We start from the raw sequence: 12,861 nt of genomic DNA, 5'->3' as shown, positions 1-12,861 counted from the left end.
AGCATGGGCTCTAGGCACGCGGGCTTCAGTAGTTGTGGCACATGGGCCTCAGTGGTTGTGGCTCGCGGGCTCTAGGTGCGCGGGCTCAGTAGTTGTGGCACACGGGCTTAGTTGCTCCATGGCATGAGGGATCTTCCTGGATCAGGGCTCGAACCTGTGTGCCCTGCATTGGCAGGTGGATTCTTAACCACTGCGCCACAAGGGAAGCCCAATGTTTTTGTTTTTAATTACTATGATTTGGGGTAATTTGTTATGTAGCAGTAGATAACTAATTCAGTATTATAAGGTAAAATCAACTTTATTGGTATAAAAAATTTCCTAATGAAATGCTAAGTAAAAACATTTAAATTGGCACTAACACTCTTAAGTAAAACTGTGAGTACTTCATGTGTGTAGGGGAGGAAGAGGGAAATGAGGGGTGGAGAACTGTTATTCATTAATTTTATTGTCCTCTTACAATATTATATTAACAAAATATTAACCAAATAATTCAGGAGAAAAACCAAGAGAATTTAGATGTTTTCATTTACATATGTTAATAATACATAGAAATTTAATAACTGCAATATACTCTGAACATTAAAAAGCATTCTAATTTTAAAATTAGTCATAATAATGTTTAGTTTACAGTAATTAAAATATGGATTCTGCATAATCTGTATGTAAAATATACAAGATGTATTGATGAATATTAAAAGTCAGGCTATGGCCATATTCGTATATACTGCCAAACACTTGCTGTATGAGTCAAATTAATATTTGAGGCCACATTGTTATCAATTTTCACTGTCATTGGTGATAAGAACTCTAAAAATAACCAGAACCCCTATGCTATTATAATGAAAGTCTGTGAAAAAGCATATTTGCTCTTGTTTGTGTGTCATATTACTTTTCTTTTGGTAATAAGTTCCAAAGTAAAATTTAAGGACTAGCATATCCCTGAGGAGATTTTAAATATGGTCTGTATTGCATTAGTTTTAATATTCTATTTAATAAATAACAATAACACCATTGTCTCCCAAAGAATCAGCCCACATGATCCTTATGCCCGTGGGTCAATAAACTTGACCAGGTTGATACCCTGACCTTGGGCATGCAGCTCATAATGAAATTTTAAAAAATCATTGAGATATAATTCACATACCATAAAATTCACCCCTTTAAAATGTACAATTCAGTAGTTTCTAGCATATTCACAAGACAGTACAATCATCACCGCTATCTAATTCCAGAACACTTTCATCACTCCCAAAAGGATCTCTGTATCCGTTAGCAGTCACTCCTCATTTTCGCTTCCTCTCAGCCCCTGGCAACCACTAATCTATTTTCTATCTTTGTACATCTCATATCTATGTTTTTATACAACATATGGTCTTCTGTTTTTGGCTTCTTTCATTTAAGCACAATGTTTTCAAGGTTCATCCATGTTGTAACATGTGTTAGTACTTCATTGTTTTTTATGGCTGAATGACATTCCATTGTATGGGTGGATATACAACATTTTGTTTAGTTATTCATCAGCTGATGGGCATCTATGTTGTTTTCACTTTTTGGTTATTATGAATAATACTGCTTTGAACATTCGTGTACAGGTTTTTTTGTGGATGTGTGTTTTTATTTCTCTTGGGCATATATGTAGAAGTGGAACTTCTGGGTCATATGGAAATTCTATGTTTAAATTTTTGAGGAACTACCAAACTGTTTTCCAAAGCAGCTACACAATTTAAAATTCCCATCAGCAATCCATGAGTGTTCCAGTTTCTCCACATCCCTGCACACGTGTTATTATCTGTTACTGATTATAGCCATCCTTGTGGGTGTGTACTAGTATCTTGTGATTTTCATTTTTATTTCCTAATGACTAATGATATTGAGTATCATTTCAGGTACTTATTGGCCATTTGTATGTTTTCTTTGGTGAAATATAATGAAAAATTTTAAAAACTTTCTCATGTCACCTATTTATCCAAGACATTAATAGATATAGGTATAAAAGTTTTAAATATATTTTATGTATAAAATTATAATTTTTACATTACTCTTATATCAGCTGCATCTGCTTCTCTAGGGCCAGCCTTGAGCACGTGTTATGTGGAAGTTAGCCGTGGTAGAGCCAGTTAGGAGTGCTGCTTATCCAGTTTTGTACTTCTTAGGTACCCAGATGTCCCGGGTAGGTACCCAAATGTACCAGGGTAGGCACCACTTAGTTCAGGTATCTGTACCTGATGAGTTCCTTAAGATGTGAAATTACTGAAGAAAAAAGAAGTTCGTTGAAAGTGAATACTGTTTAATGACAACTGTATTTAGTTTTCTATACTGTTGACTTACGTGAAATTATATGCAACAACTACTAATGCTATATAGTAAGAATGTTGATATTATTTATTTTATTTATTTTGATTCATTGGTTACTCACTATTCTATGTTTTTAAAGACATTTAACGGTACATATTTTTGTGATTATAAGATTAATACACACTCATTGTAGAAAATTTGACAACTATAAAATACAGAAGAGAAAAGAAAAGCAATCAGTCTATTTTTCAGAGATAACCACTATTAACATGCTGGTATGAATCCTTTTGGATATCATATATATGCATTTAAGATTATTTACTTTTTAAAAAACTAGTTAATACATTCACATGGAACACAGTGAAATGTTGTCTCTCTCTCCCTTGTGCCCCAGTTTCCCTACTCAGAAGCATCGTCTATTACCAGTGTCTGGTATAATCTTCCAGAGATGTTACACACACACACACACACACGTGTTTTAAAGTCCTCTTTATAGTATTTATCGGTGAAAATTATAAATCATGGATGGTTTAAGACAATGGGTCCCTTTTCTTGTCTAATGTGGTTTCTTTTTCTTTTTGTTTGTTCCACTTCTGTTGATCCTATTCTTTGCCTATTATTTTGCAGAATTACCAGTCTCTTTGTGTATGTTCCATATTCACTTGAAGTATTGAGTTTTTATAAATGGTATTCCTAAGAAAGTATACTTCTACAATATGCTCTGTAAAACATCTGTAGTAGTTACACAAAGAAAAGATTTACCTTTCATAGTTCCCTTAAACTTGCTCTGAATGCTCTAATTTATACCTCTATAGGGACTGGAGAAGGCATTTTAAATTCTGTTCCTTTTGGCAGAAAAAGTAATTTCTTGATTGAGCCTTAGCCAGTAATGGATTTCTCCATTGGGCAGAAGCGTGGGCATCTTTATCCTGACTGTGAAATACTATTAATACTTCCTAGGGGCTTAAGGTTTAACTATTTCACTCTCAGTATCATGTATCTTACAAACATACAGAGAAGCTGGGAATGTTTCTGATTTTGAATTGATAATAAATTTGGCTTTCTGGAATTTGTTGCTGATACTTTGCTGTGAAATCTTCCTGAAGCAGAGTTAAACCTTTTCTGAAATAAGCATTTTCTACTACTCTTTCTTTTTTTCTTCCTTCCTTCCACCATTGACTATTTCATCCTTCCTTTCATAAGAGGAGGGATTTTAGACATAAAATTAATTTTCTCATGGTACCATTTCCCTTACCTGTAGTTTAGTTCTGTAATATCTGATCATCTGTGATGGTGTCAGAGAAAATGTAATTTTTTGAGTAAATTACTAGATATTCACTTTTTGGACTTAAGAAACTCCCACATTATTTACATACTCACTGCAATTTAAAAACTTTCATATTGGTTGTCTGTCTTATTTAACAAAATATCCTCTTAATTAAAATGCATAAATACACTCATACTTAATGTATTTTTGATCTTTATTATGTATATTAATAAATAAAAAAAATTAAATGAACTCCCAAAGCATACCGTTGAATTGTAGACTTTTTTCTTTGGTGATTTTACTTCAGTTGTAATATGAAGACAGTAGGGAGGCATGGAATGAGCATGTGACCAGAAGCCTTGAGACCTGTGTGGTTATCCCCGGTCTGGAACAAAGAAGCTGGCTTCACTTGGGCAAATTACTCATCTGAGCCATAGTTTTCTCACTTCTAAAATGACACAGATGCAGTTAGTATTCGGTGTCCCTCTCAACTTGTAAGGCCATGATTTTAGTTCAAAAAAATTGAAAGAATGAAAAAGAAAGATCCCAGGGGAGAGACAGGATGATTAATGGCAAAGCGAAACAAAAGATGAAATTAAAGAAAGGGGCTGGCAGACAAACACTGAAGACAAATGCCAGTTCATCATAATTTCTTTGCCTACCTTTGTTACCTCAGTAGCATGTAGCTCAATAATACTGCCCATTGGGTTTCTGTCTATCTGTGACTCTGAAGTGGAAAGATTTGCCCTTAATCTCTCTCCCTGACAGACTCAGTTGAGGACTGGTAGATAGGGAATCAAGACTGGGTCCTACTGAGCTGTAAGGAGCTAGCAAACATCACATCTAGTCGAATTCTGTTAATAGAGACCTAAGCAAGTAAGTCAAGGACTGAGAAAATAATAACTGTGCTGTTGGGTATTTATAAGAAGCCAGACTCATTATCCCTAGCTGTCAGAACATCTCAACAGGTACAGATGAGAAAATTGAGAGATCAGAAATTAGGAGGTAGGGAAGCTGAGATTTAGACCCAGGTCTGTTTTGTTATAGAGTCCATGCTCTATCCTGATTTATGCAGCTCTCCGTATATGAGTGATTCTGGGCTCACCTAAACCCAGATGTAAGAGTTCTGCATCTCCAGTCCAAGCAAGGAAAGCAGTGGTTCTTGTTTCCAGAAGTGCATAGGAGAGCAGCTAAAACTATAATTTCTAACATTAGGGGAAGGAACTAAGCTTAGTGTCTCCAGAGAGGGAAAGGAGCAGTTCCTAGTGGAGGGAGCTAATCTGGAGTCTAGGTCTGCAGAGTCTAGCTTGGTGCTGGAGAGGGCTGGGGGCCTGGGGCCGCGAGAGCTAGCCTGGTGCAGGGGTAGGTTGAAAGGCTGCATCTGTGGTAATTGGCCCGGCCCTGGGCCCGGTTGGGAACCTGGGTTTGCAGAGGAGGGGGGGCGGTGCTGACTTGGAGCCTGGGGCTTGGGAGCTGTCCTGCACAGGGGTGAGCTGGGAGCCCGGTGCTGCAAGAGCTGCCTGGGGCCTCAGGAGTCACCTGGGGCTGCTGGAGCCAGTAGACACTGGGGTGAGCCTGGGGCCTGGTTTCGCAGGAGCCCACAGGGAGCCAGCTAGGGCCGTGGGAGTCATCGTGGTGCTGGAGTCCGAGGTGAAGGCGGCTGCTCCCTTCACTCTCCTTCCACCGGGAGGGTCCTCTCTCCATGTTCGGTGGCCTGGGCTTGGGGGAGGAGTGATGGGTATAATGTGAATCTATGTTTCCTATCTTCTTCACTGCATGTTTTCTTATTTCTATGCTTTACCCAGGTGCTGTAATCCCTCGCCTGGAATCCTTGGCTCTGTGAAGGTAAATATTTTCATGCATGGATAATTGTTCAGTTTGATGGGGTTTTTTTTTTGGCAGGGGACAAGCACTAGAAATTCCTATGCCACGATTTTGCTGATGTCACTCCCCCATATAATAGTATTCTAACTTTATCATATTCAACCACAGAATTGGATCTATAACCTATTTTTATCTCTTGTTGCTAGTAAAATTTTCACATTTATTTCTGATTTCTTCCAGCTAGATTATAAACTCTGTAGCATCTAATACCAGGCTTTATAATTTGAATTTCTTGTAGCATGTAGTGCCTGCATTGCTTTGCAGATTATAGGTGTTTAATAAGTGTTTGCAGATTGAGTGATTCAACAGAAAAAGCAGACCTGCAAAATTTTTCCAAAAGACCAAAATGAAACAAACCCCCAAAATCTCAGTACAGAAAGCAAATGCCAAGTGAAGGCGCAGACTGCTTTTCCAAAGGGTTCTCTTCCCTGCAAATGTCTGGATAACATATAGGTGAGAAATTTTTACTTGGCCCATTGTTTTGAGAAAATATTGAAGAAAGGAAGAAAATCTTCTAAAAATCTGTAACTGAACTTTTTTTTTTTAACTTTTGCAATATTTAAATAAGTTCTGTACAATTTTACATGAAAGGAAATGAGGAAAGCAGTCATAATGTTTGGGAGATAGACACTTAGACTTGAGCAAATCACTTGAGAGCTGGGCTGTATTATTTAGTTTCAGCTACTACCTAACTCCCATACTATCCAGAATGTGGCAAAGCCTGGTTGAGCAGGTCTGCAAGGCACTTTGACTATGTATAAGGGAAGAATTAAGTTTTAAGAAATAAGAATTTTGGACTTGCTGTTTATTTGATTAGTTAGATTAAAATAGGCATTTTTGCCAACTTGAGGGAGAGAACAGGACTGCTCCAGCAGATGGTCCAAGTGGGCTTCAAAAGGAACTTGTCTTGGCCTTGTTTGGAATTATTCCCCTCTTCCCTAGCACTCTGTTATGATGGGAGTGGAAGAGCAGCAGAGGTAAGGAACTTCCTGAAGAATGTTTTCAGGGATTCCAGAATTTAAACTTTCATTATTTGTCCTGGGTATGCAAACAGTTGAACAAAATAACTGTATAAAAATTACGTTCAAAGTACAGTGATAAGAAGTTAGTTCAAATGGTTTTCAGTGTTAACGATTGACCTTTCTGTGACATTAAGCTCATTTTCCCAGCAACCAATTATGACATCAGCTTTGGAGCACTTTGGGCTCCCATAGACCAGGTGCAGTGTAAAGAAAACGGCTCAGCATATGGGCCTTATTATCCTTTTTTGTCATCTAGGCATCACCAAGTTTCACCATCTGTGTTCAGGCCTGACCACTCATGCAGTTTTTATAGTAGCAAGTGAAAACAGTTTGGAAATTTCCATCTTGAAGGCCAATACCTCGTGGAAAACTTCGAGGAGCATTTTATTTATGAATAAAAACTCAGTTTATTAACATTCTTAGTATGTATTTTTGCAGCTTTTCTATTTCATTACATAGATTATCCTTTAAAAAAAATCACTTTTCTGCCAGGCAGGGAGCAGATAGAGAAATTTAATGTACTGAATGCATAAATTAGCATAGATTAAAAACAATAGCCTTTTGCTACTAGTGTACATGGACTGCATTGTAGAAAATAAATTAAGCAAAAACGATGAAATAAAAACATGTCCACCACTGTTAACACATTACTATGTCTTCTGGAAAATGTATATAAAAATTAAATAAGTATAATAAATATTCATAATAAATATATATATAACTGTAACCCAATAATTTAAATTTAATATTTAACCAAAGTCAAGATGTTTTTTAAACCTTATCTGATAATGTTTTACCCCTTCGAGAGTTAGATTAAGTTGACATTTACAAACAGGAAAACCAAAGCACAGCCTGCTTCCTCAAGGGCAGGAGTGAAGAACAGATTGCAAGTGAAATTCCTTTTTCTCTGTTATGTCACCTGTTCAATGTACACATAGTCTCCATAATCACCATTGGATAGTTAGAATCGCTGACCTTCAAAAAATGATAGGAAGATACTGAAGATACTCAGGCAGAAATAGTTTCAAATGCTCAGAAAGCACAAGATCCCTTAATGAGAAGAGAACAGGTGTTGCTGTCAGAAGCAGTTATCAGACCTTGTAAAGCCTTACCCTATAGAGAGTACCCAGCACCTGTTATTCTCCCCCCGAGAAGGCCTCTTAGTGACATGCAGATATGAGTGCAAAAGGAAGTTGCCAGGCTGCAGGACCTATCCTTGCATGCTTCCTCTCCAGGGTCCTTAAGGCCACAGGGGCATATCGATATGAACCTTGGAGGCTGCCCTGGAAAGACTTTTAAAGATATTTACAGCCTAGGAACTCTCTTCTGGGTAGGCTCTGAGATTAAGACTTTTCTTTGGGTGTTGATGGGGGAAGGAGATGGTGATCCAGTTTGGTGTGTCCTGAGCAGGTCAGAACACTTAACAGTGGTGAGAGTCTTCAGGACCTCTGAGCCAGCAGACTCTCTGTTGCATTTACAGTGTGTCCACTTCCAGGGCATTCTGGAGGCACACCCCACACCCAGAAGGAACATCTACAAGTATAGGAGTATATGTCAAACCCAAAGGCTCTCTTGGGTATGAGCTAATTGCTTTGTATAAGGACATTTAGATTCCTATTCTTTCCTCTTCCCCTGGAAATTTATTAAGCATTAATCAAATGCTCACATGGAAAGTTAAATGATTTTTCAAAGAAGAATGAATTAATGTGAATTTCATATTGCTGTTATAAAATAATATATAAAGAGGATGAAAAGAAATCATCAGAAACTCATGTTGTCTGATAACACAAATTACATTTACAGTAAAGGGGATAATACACAGTTACTGAGATGACTAAGGGTTTAGGTGGAATTCATTAAATTACTTTTTTAAAAATAAACTTTTAATTCTAGAATAGTTTTAGATTTGTGGAAAAGTTGCAAAGATTGTACATAGGGTTCCTATCTATTCAAGCATCCAGTTTCTCCTATTAACATCTTACATTTACATTTATTCTTATAGTATTGTACATTTGTCACAACTGATGAACCAATATTGATACATTGTTATTAACTGAAGTCCAAATATTATTCAGAATTCCTTAGTTTTACCTAATGTCCTTTTTCTGTTCCAGAATCCTTTCCAGGATACCACATTACATTCAACAGTCATGTCTCCTTAGCCTCCACTTGTCTGGAACAGTAACTCAGAATTTCCTTGTTCTTGATGACCTTGACAGTTTTGAGGAGTACCAGTCAGATATTTTGTAGAATGATACTCAGTCGGGATTTGTCAGATGTTTTCCCCATGGTTAGCATGGAGATATGGTTTCTTGAGAGGAAGATCACAGATGTAAAGTAACATTCTTATCATATCCCATCAAGGGTACATGCTGTTAACATGACTTACCACTGATGATACTGAGCTTGATAACATGGCTGAGGTAGTCAGGCTTCTCGACTATAAAGTTACTTCGCCATCTCCCTTTCATACAGTAATCTTTGGAAAGTAAAAGCCCATACTTAAGGGGAGAGGAGTTATGCTCCACATTCTTGAGGGGGCAGTATCTATATTAATTATTCTGAATTCTTCTGTATAGGAGATTTGTCTGTTCTCCCACATTAATTTATTTATATCAGGATGAACTCATGGGTATTTATATTATACTTTGTGTTACAATACAATACTACTTCATATATTTTCTTGTTCAAATTGTTCCAGCTTTGGCCATTGGGAACTCTTTCAGTTGGCTCTTATACCCCTTCTGTATGTGTGTGTGTGTATTTGAGAGAGAGAGAGAGAGAGAGACAGAGACAGAAAGAGACAGAGAGAAACATAGAGAGAGACCCACACAGAGACAGAGACAGAGAGATAGACAGACAGAGAGAGAAAGAGAGAGACTGACTGATTTTAGCCCTTACTTTCTGGCACTGTAAGATATCCCAGGCTCATCTTGTATATTCCCTGCCCAGTCTAGAATCGGCCATTTCTCCAGGAAGCCTGGGTTCCTTTTATTAGAGAATGGTATTAGAAACAAAGGTCTGGGTGCTGGTGTACTGATTACCACTGGGGTGTTTTTACTTCTAGGTGCTCTCAGTTTGGAAATATATGAGTGTATGCTGCAGGGGAGCAAAGACTTCCCCTCTATCCTCCTGGATTGGATAGCTGTGTCTTTGAAATAAACTGACAACACACAGATTAATAGGAGACAAGGTATACAAATTCATTAAATTTTAATATTTCATGCATGGGAGCATCACAGGAAAAAAAAATGAATTAACCCTCACCCCACCAACCAATGAGATTTGATAACTTATATACCATCTTAATAGGGGAAGGGGAGTGAGGATATAGGCAATTTAGAAAATGATTTTTAGGAAAGTTGAATGGGCTCTTAGAAGAATGGGAGATGGGAGGTATGATGGTTTGTGACAAAGTGTATCTGGCTGTGGTGTCCACTAGTCTCCTCCCCTGTGATAGGTGTCAACGTTCCCTGGTTGATGAAACTCATGTCAAGAGGATTTATGACTGAGTTCCTTTTAGAGGATCTGTCTTTAGGCAGATAAGGGGAGTTCAGAGAAAGCCTCCTTTGCATTTGCTGCTTTTCACGTGCTTTCAGCTCAAAATAATCAATGTACCAAAGTGGTATATTTTGGGGTGTCATGTCCTGAACTCTTTCAATGCTAAGCCATTGCATATACTCATATCTATACTTATTTCCGTCTTTATTTATCTGTATCTATATTAGGCTAAACATGAGTTCATACTGATGTTCCTGTTCCGTAAAGAAAAAAGTTTGCAACAGATGGTGTCTCGCAGCAAGTTTCCTTTCAGTCTTGCTATGATTATATGTGCCACATCTATGAAAAAAAAATTATTGTCCATTCTCTAGGCCTCCTCTGAAGATTAGATTATATTGAAAAACATGGTTCTATGAGGCACAAAGCCCTGCATAGAACTGGAAGCTCGGTCAACATTAGAGCAAATAAAAGAGTCGGGCAGGGGGTGCAATAACCTTGCTCTTTGACTAGATGGCAATGAAGAGATGAAGTACCTAGTTTAGAAATACTTTGAGGATTCCCTAGGATCATTTTTTCCTGATGTGACCACTTCTGCTAGGCACTGATGGAGAGAAGTGACTCATCTAGTAAAGAGGTAGTTTTCACAGCAGTTTGTCTTACTTGCTTTGGCAGAAATGAAGCAGCAGAACCTAGCGCTAGTAAATGATATCAGTAAAGCACCTGCAATTTAAAACAGGCATGGAAGTTCAGGGCTTTTTGTGTCTAAACCTTTCTGCATTACAAAAATAATGTCTCCTTTGTTAGCCTAGGTCTTTTGTAAGTCAGGCTGGTGGAAAAAAGCCTGTGTCATCTACTTCAGTGTCAGTGATATGGCCGGGGAAGGAAAAGCACAGTATCTTTCCATTACAGAGGAAGGAGATTGTGATGATTAGGTAGCTAAGCATGGAGCTCTCAAGAAATGTTTCTTACAAGTTGAAAAAGGAAGAAATGCCTGAAGAGAGCTCTATTTTGCCAACATTAGCTCTATCTGAGCATCTTATAAAAATATCTGAAGCATAAACTGACAGTTAAGGAAAATGTGGGAGAACCAGTTTTGAAATGCACTAGGAGATGGCACTAAAGATACGCCATAGTTTATTATAAAACATTCATATCCATAAACATCTGATTTGAGGAACTTTCACTTTGCAGGTAGGGAGAATACTTAAAGGAAAAGGAAGTATGAAAGAGAAACCCAGGGTGGAGCAATGTAATTGAAGATTTACTACAATAGAAATTAAGATCATAATATGCTTTTAGCATGTTTTTACAGACTAAAAAGATAAGACCTCATGAATAAATTAATAAAACTCTTTTAAACACTATATATTAATAATCTTTACTGGCTTATACTTTCTACCTGTGTACAGAATGTATCTATGTATGTACGGATTTTTAATGTGAGAGTACTAGTGTTCAATTATACATATCTTGGTTGATAACATTTCTAGTGCACATTGAAAATGTAATATAACATATAAACCAACAGATTAGTCTGAAATCTCACTTTGGAATCAAAGCAAGATACCGTTTGCGATTCTATAAACATAACATAGTACTCTTGGCCTATGCAATGGAGAAAAACTTAGAAAAGTATCTTCAGAATTGATTTAATTCTGTAAACTGTGCAAATCCACGGCAGAATTGTGTATGCATTGGTGAGTGTGATTCTGCACGTAAGTTTACTAAGGCAGAGGAGCAATAGAAAGTGCATGGTATTGTGGTAAGCAGGTGTTTAGAGAAAATAACATCTCGTTAAGGAAGGTGTGGTTGCACAGAGCATAATTTCATTTCTATTCAAGTCTTTAGGCTCTTGAGTCCTTATTTCTTTTTTTCGATTCCTTATTTTTATGACCATTTTGATTCATGAAGCACTAATAGTTGAAATTAATAAGACAACTCACAGAAGATTTCAATCATGAAGAATCGTGAACCATAGCATTGTAATAGAATTCCCTTGTATTTATCTTTTGGCAACAAGAAAATACTCATCTTTTATGGCTCTGAATGTATCCATGGATAATGAAGAATGTCCTCTCTTATGTGTGAATGTTATATTTAATGACTATCGTTTATTGAAAGCTGGCTATGTGTAAGGCACTACGATAAGATATGCGATAATTTATTCAGCCTTACATAAAATTACCCCATTTTACAGGTGAGAATCTTGGAGTTTAAAGAGATGTGGGTGTGACTTATACAAATTATACAGTTAGTAAATGCAGAACCAAGTCTTAAATTCATGTCTAACATAAAGAGGTCTTTTTATCTGAAAGTCTGTACATTTTTCTAAAATTTTCCTATAACCAAAGGGGGAAATCATGCCTAAACAATGCTATAGTTTTAGTATGTAACTGGCTTAGGGCCACTGTCTTGCTTGATCTTGCTCACTCCTAAAATTCCAGGGATAAAAATAGTAATTAAAATTACTCTTAGGAGCCCCCAAAATATTCTGGGCCAAGACTGGAGAAAGTTTAAGTGCCTACTGAATTACCAAATTCAGCTGCTGAGACTTTTGTGCTAAAAATAAATAGAAAAGCCATGATTAGGGCCAAATCTCCAAGTCATAAATCAGTTGCAGTAGTGTGTTGGGGGCAGGGGAATATGGTTTCTTTACAAGTGAGTTCTGCTCTGCCACTGAAAATTTTATTTTAAACGTGCTTCAAAAGTTTGAGGATTAAAACTGCTTTGGAACTTGGGAAAGGGGCCAGAAAGCACAAAACACTTACCTACATCTAGGCTTGAACCTACCCAGCTCCCAACACACGCCCGGATGGTTTGTCCTGATGTCTTGTAGGCACTATCTGAGGGACTTAATAGCATAAATTTTGGCATAAGCAGTTTACATATAAA

The sequence above is a fragment of the Kogia breviceps genome, chromosome 6 (assembly GCF_026419965.1).
Source record: "Kogia breviceps isolate mKogBre1 chromosome 6, mKogBre1 haplotype 1, whole genome shotgun sequence".
In the NCBI taxonomy this organism is placed as follows: domain Eukaryota; kingdom Metazoa; phylum Chordata; class Mammalia; order Artiodactyla; family Physeteridae; genus Kogia; species Kogia breviceps.
Note: the sequence above shows the minus strand (reverse complement) of the source record.